Source organism: Pristis pectinata, chromosome 22, assembly GCF_009764475.1.
Source record: "Pristis pectinata isolate sPriPec2 chromosome 22, sPriPec2.1.pri, whole genome shotgun sequence".
Taxonomy (NCBI): Eukaryota; Metazoa; Chordata; class Chondrichthyes; order Rhinopristiformes; family Pristidae; genus Pristis; species Pristis pectinata.
In genome coordinates, this window is record NC_067426.1 from 6,522,988 (window position 1) to 6,528,987 (window position 6,000).

A 6,000-nucleotide genomic window follows, 5' to 3' on the forward strand; every position below is an offset into this window, starting at 1 on the left:
TTCGTGTCCTTCTGGGCAGAATATCTGCCATCCTTACCTTGGCTGGCTCATATGTAACTCCAGATCCACCAGTGCAGTTGACTCATATTTACTTTGGGGCAACTATCCTAAGGAGGTGAAAGAAATTCGGCATGTCCCCATTGACCCTCACCAATTTTTATAGATGCACCATAGAAAGCATCCTAACCAGATGCGTCACAGCTTGGGATGGCAACTGCTCTGCCCCTGACTGCAAGAAACTGCAGAGAGTTGTGGACACAGCTCAGCACATCACGGAAACCAGCCTCCCCTCCATGGACTCTGTCTACACTTGTCACTGCCTCGGTAAAGCAGCCAGCATAATCAGACACCCCTCCCACCCTGGACATTCTCTCTTGTCCCCCCTCCCATTTGGCAGAAGATACAAAAGACTGCAAGCATGTACCTCCAGGCTCAAGGACAGCTTCTATCCCGCTGTTATAAAACGACTGAATGCACCTCTTGTACAGTAAGATAGGCACTTGACCTCACAATCTACCTTGCTATGGCCCTTGCAACTTGTTGTCTGCCTGCACTGCACTTTCTCTGTAACTGCAACACTTTATTCCGCATTCTGTTATTGCTTTTCCCACCCTCCCCACCATCGGGAGTATCTACAGGAGGCGCTGCCTCAAGAAGGCAACATCCAACATCAAAGATCCCCACCATCCGGGCCGTGCCATCTTTTCACAGCTACCATCGGGCAGGAGGTACAGAAGCCTGAAGTCCCACACCACCAGGTTCAGGAACACCTACTTCCCTTCAACCATTCAGTTCTTGAACCAACCGGCACAATCCTAATCTCTAGTTTAGCAACACTATGACCACTTTGATCACTTTGCACTAAAATGGACTTTGTTTTATTTTGGGTTCTAATTGTGTTCTTTCTTGTAAAAATTGTGTATGGTTTAGGCACGGTAGTGTAGCAGCTAGCATAACACTATTATAGTGCCAGTGACCAGGGTTCAAGTCCGGCCGCAGTCTGTAAGGAGTTTGTACGTTCTCCCCGTGTCTGCGTGGGTTTCCTCCGGGTGCTCTGGTTTCCTTCCACATTCCAGAGGCATACGGGTTAGGAAGTTGTGGGCGTGCTATGTTGGCGCCAGAAGCATGGCGACACTTGCGGGCTGCCCCCAGAACACTCCTCGCAAAAGTTGTATTTCACTGTGTGTTTCGATGTACATGTGACTAATAAAGATCTTAATCTTAATTTATGATTTTCTTGTGAATGCTGCTTATTTGATGTTATGTGCCTGTGATGCTGCTGCAAGTAAGTTTTTCATTGCACCTGTGCATACATGTACTTGTGCATCCGGCAATAAACTCGACTTTGTACTACCTCGGTGCACTGATGTGAAGAAATGATCTGTATGGATAGCATGCAAAAAAAAGGTTTTCACTGTACCTCGGTACCTGTGACAATGATAAACCAATTTACCAATTTGCTTGCACCATCAGTGTTGTCCAGTCCTGTGAAGAAATTCAGAAATAAAATTAGCCACTCAAGTTTGCTCTGCCATTCACTGAGATCATAGCAGATCTGAATTTGACTAGACAGAAGCAACTTTGTTCAGCGTTTGAACCAAGGTGCAATACCTTTTATAATTCAGGACTTTCAGGAAGATTAGACTGGAGTATCATCCAAAGCAATACATCAGAGAGAACTGCAATGTGCATGGGTTCACTGACATTGAACGTGAAAGCAATCAAAAACTAAATTTTCAAAGGATTTACATCCCAAAGTTTAAATTGTCATTTTTTTCTCTCAGTATTGATATGCTGCGGTGTCTATCTGGCCTTTACATTTTTTTCCTTTAGTATGCGGTATATGGCCAGGGGCTGAATGCGTCACTAGTCGCTCCTTGGAAATAACACATCCTCACACCAAACTATCTTCTAATTACAACGTTATAAATAAAACTAAATGGACAACAAGGACAGGGGACTGCATTGGCTTAGAATCAAAGAGTTGTACAGCATAGAAACAGGTCCTTTGGCCCACTGTGTCTCTACTGACCATCATGCCTACCTGTACCAACCCTCCCTATCTGCATTAATTCTATTTCCTTCCATGCCCTGCTCATTCAAGTTGTTACTGCTCCTGCCTCTAACATCTCCTCTGGCAGCTCATTCCAGATACTCTTTGTGTGAAACACCTATCCCTCAGATCCCCATTAAAACTCCTCCTTCTCACCTTATGCCCTCTAGTTTTAGACACCCTTACCACGGGAAACAGACTCTTGCTATGACAGAGTAGACAGCCAGTGCCTCTTTCCCAGGGCACCAATGCTCAATACAAGAGGGCATAGCTTTAAAGTAATGGGTGGGAAGTTCAAGGGAGATATCAGAGGAAGATTTTTTATCCAGGGAGTGGTTGGGGCATGGAATGCGCTGCCTGGGGCGGTGGTGGAGGCAGGTACTTTGGCGAAATTCAAGAGGTTACTACATAAGCATATGGAGGAATTTAAAATAGGGGGATATGTGGGAGGAAGGAGTTAGATAGTCTTAGATGAGGTTTAAAGGTTGGCACAACATTGTGGGCCGAAGGGCCTGTATTGTGCTGTACTGTTCTATGTTCTATGATCCTATCTATGCTTCTCATAGTTTTATAAACCTCTATCACATCACCTCTCAACCTCTAGGGAAAGCAGACCCAGCCTATCCAATCTCTCCGGATAACATGGACTTTAGCGATAATGTACTTTCTGCAATAGAAGCCACTTGGTACTTCATATGGTGCCTTTACCAGGTTTCCTCGAAACACAGTTAGCTTGGAATTGAACTCAAAGATTTTGCTTAAAGCAGGAAGTCTGTGATTGCTTGACTTGGAACTGCAATACCCACGCAGGCTCCAAGAGCTTACAGCACACAGCAGCCTGGAGTAAGCAGCAGAAAGAGCACACCACCTCACAAACTACCCACCTGCCCACCCCATCAGCCACCTCCCGCCCATCTGTTGAACAGCCTGATGCACTCCACATTGGCCACCTCAAAACCCACAAAACCAGTAGAAGCAAGTCAGTTGTGATCCCAGAGGGCTGAATAAGTACGACATGGCCTCACCTTGAGTATCGTGTCCAGTTCCATGTTGTTATTCAATGGAAAGGCATCAGTCATGTCGCATGTGTTAACTTCAAACATGACAGGACAGCTTCTCCCCAAAACTGTTGACTATCTTCAGGAAGTATCTTCTCTATATTCAATGCCGTAGAGAGGGTTGGAATAAGGACATCTGGGTTGAAATCATAATTTCTGTTCCGAAGTTTACCTGGTGGCTGGTGAGACTGATGGGAGAGTCAGTTGTGCCTCAGATGGTAGGTCTTCTGGCCCTGGATTGTAAGGTTGCAGGTTCAAGTCCCACCGTAGAGGCTTGAGCACAAAGTCTAGGCTGACAGTCCAGTGCAGCACTGTTGGAGGAGCCATCTTTTAGCTTTTTTGGACATTAACATAGTCACTTAGATTTCATGGTACCATCTCAAGGAGGAGCAGGCAAGTTACTCCCTTGGCAAGATTAACCCCTCAATCAGCATTGGTAACTGAAATTACCCAGTCATGTTGCATTGCTGGTTGTGGGAACTTGCTGCTTAAGTAATGAACAAGCTAGATGGGTAAAATACTGCAATGGATCAGCTAGGAACTGAAGACACAAAATTCTGCAGATGCTGGAATCTGGAGCAATACACAGAAAGTGCTGGAGGAACTCTGCAGGCCAGGCAACATCTATGGAGGGAAATAAACAGTCAATGTTTCAGGCCGAGACCCTTCATCAGGACTGGAAAGGAAGAGGGCTTCTGCCTGAAAGCTGCCAGAGGAGGTGTTGGAGGCAGGAGAAGTAACAACTTGAATGAACAGGGCATAGAGGGAAATAAAATTAATGCAGGCAGATGAGGTCTCGGGCTGAAACGTCGACTGTTTATTTCCCTCCATGGATGCTGCCTGACCTGCTGGGTTCCTCCCGCATTTTTGGTGTTTATTGTTAGAAACTGAAGATTTTTTTCACATGATACTCAGTTAAATCACTATCCAAACAAGATGTTACAGGTTCAAAGATATTAAGGGGAACTTGATAGGGTAGGTGGAGAGGAAAGTTATCACTGGTTAGTGAATTTCACCCTGGAGGGGAATGGTCTAAAAGTAAGAGCCTTCCAGGAGACAAATTAGCAAACACTGTTGCACACACATATCAGGCTCTTGAACAGACCTCCCAGAGATTGAAAGGTAACTCTTGATTTCCCCCATTCTACCTCGCCGTAGCCCTTGCACTTTGTTTAACGCTATTACAGCGCCAGTGACCCGGGTTCAATTCTGGCCACTGTCTGTAAGGAGTTTGTACATTCTCCCCGTGTCTGCGTGGGTTTCCTCTGGGTGCTCTGATTTTCTCCCACATTCCAAAGACGTACGGGTTAAGAAGTTGTGGGCATGCTATGTTGGCGCCAGAAGCGTGGCGACACTTGCGGGCTGCCCCCAGAACACTCTGCGCAAAAGATGCATTTCACTGTGTGTTTCGTTGTACATGTGACTAATAAAGATATCTCATCTGCACTGCACTTTCTCTGCAAGTGCAACACTATATTCTGCATTCTGTTTTCTTTTTGCTACCTCAGTGTTCTTATACATGACACGATCTGTCTGGATGGCACGCAAAGCAAAAGCTTTTTTCCATTGCATCTCAGTACATGTGACAATAATAAACCAACACAATACAATTCAAATCTTCCACCTGGAATGTTACCTCTATTTCTATGTCCACAGATGCTGCCTGACCCACTGAGTGTTTCCAGTGTTTGCTGTTTTTATTTCAGATTTCCAGCATAGAACATAGAACATTACAGTACAGTACAGGCCCTTCGGCCCACAGTGTTGTGCCAACATTTTATCCTGCTCTAAGATCTACCTAACCCTTCCCTCCCACATAGCCCTCCATTTCTCTATCATATACGGGCGGCACGGTAGTGTAGCGGTTAGCGCAACACTATTACAGTGCCAGCGATCGGGGTTCGATTCCCGTCGCTGTCTGTAAGGAGTTTGTACGTTCTCCCGTGTCTGCATGGGTTTCCTCCAGGTGCTCCGGTTTCCTCCCACATTTCAAAGACGTACGGGTAGGTGAATTTGAGGGTTTAAAATGGGCGGCGCAGACTCGTTGGGCTGGAAGGGCCTGTTACCATGCTGTAAATAAAATTTAAAAATTTAAATTTAAAAAAATTCTTGTGTCTATGTAAGAGTCTCTTAAATGTCCCTAATGTATCTGCCCCCACAACCTCTGCTGGCAGTGCGTTCCACGCACCCACCACTCTCTGTGTAAAAAACTTACACCTGACATCCCCCTTATATTTTCCTCCAATCACCTTAAAATTATGCCACCTTGTGTTAGCCACTTTTGCCCTGGGAAAAAGTCTCTGACTGTCTGCTCGATCTACGCCTCTTATCATCTTGTACACCTCTATCAAGTCACCTCTCATCCTCCTACTCTCCAAAGAGAAAAACCATAGCTCACTCAACCTATCCTCATAAGACATGCTCTCCAATCCAGGCAGCATCCTGGTAAATCTCCTCTGCACTCTCTCTAAAGCTTCCACATCCCTCCTATAATGAGGCGACCAGAACGGAACACAATACTCCAAGTGTGGTCTGACCAGAGTTCTATAGAGCTGCAACATCACCTTGCGACTCTTGAACTCAATACCCGGACTAATGAAGGCCAGCGCACCATATGCCTTCTTAACAACCCACATCTGCATCTGCAACTTTTTTGATTTCTGGATAGTCTCAACCATCTGCTAATTTCTGTTGCCCTGGAGAAGTGATATTCTGCTGGAGAAGCCCCACACCATTAAACTGCAGAACTTTGCTAAAAATATCCATCATGCAACAAGGGATGCCGCTCATTTAATCTCAATAAACCTGCCAGACCTCTCAAGGTCAAGACATACCTGTTTCTTTTTCTCATGCAGCCTGGCACATTTGTTACCTTTATCAAGGACTTGT